Consider the following 920-nt stretch of genomic DNA (forward strand, 5'->3'; position numbering starts at 1 on the left):
CATACACCTTACGATTATCGGACAAAACCTTTCGTCCGATGATCGAACCGCCGTACGATTGACGTACGGCAGCCCCATCCTGCCCCGATTATCGCAAGGTTCAATTAGCCGTAATTAAAGAAAAGCACCCGGACGAATTGCGGTAATCGACCTCACGTATTTTCGTTTGCGCATGAGCAGTGTAGATCGTACGATTTTTGACTTACGGAAACGCCACCAACCTTGCGAAAATCGTACGATCGATCGAAGTTTTCAAACATGCTCGAAAGTCAAAAGTCGTACGATTGTACAGTATTTGCGGTTGTACACTGCCCATACACCTTACGCTTATTGGACAAGAACGCGGTCGCATACGATTATCGTACGATAATCGTAAGGTGTATGGGCAGCTTAAAGGTGCCCATACACCTTACAATTATCGTACGATAATCGTATGCGATCGACTTTTCGAACGACAATCGTAGGTGTGAATAGAGTGCCCGAACCGACATTACTGTGCAATCGTACGACTTTTGACGGTCAGGCATGTTTGAAAACTTTGCTCAATCGTACGATTGTCGTAAGGTTGCTGGCGTTTCTGTCCGTCAAAAGTCGTACGATCTACACTGCGCATGCGCGAACGAAAATACAACAAATCAATTACCGCATTTCGTCCAGGTGCTTTTCGTTAATTACAGCTAAATTAATCTTGCGATCATCGGGGCAGGATGGGGCTGCCGTACGAAAATCGTTAGGTGTATGGGCAGCTTTAGAGATGGAATCAATGATCATTCACATCAGCTGTGCTACAGTATGTCCATAAAGGTGCCCATACACTGCACGATTCTCGTACGAGAATCGCGGGAAATCCCGCGATCGTACGAGAATCGTGCAGTGTATGGAAGGCGTGCGACCGCTTCTACTGTACGGTCGCACGTCTT

The sequence above is a fragment of the Nanorana parkeri genome, unplaced genomic scaffold, assembly GCF_000935625.1.
Source record: "Nanorana parkeri isolate BGI_ZX_2015 unplaced genomic scaffold, ASM93562v1 scaffold763, whole genome shotgun sequence".
In the NCBI taxonomy this organism is placed as follows: Eukaryota; Metazoa; Chordata; class Amphibia; order Anura; family Dicroglossidae; genus Nanorana; species Nanorana parkeri.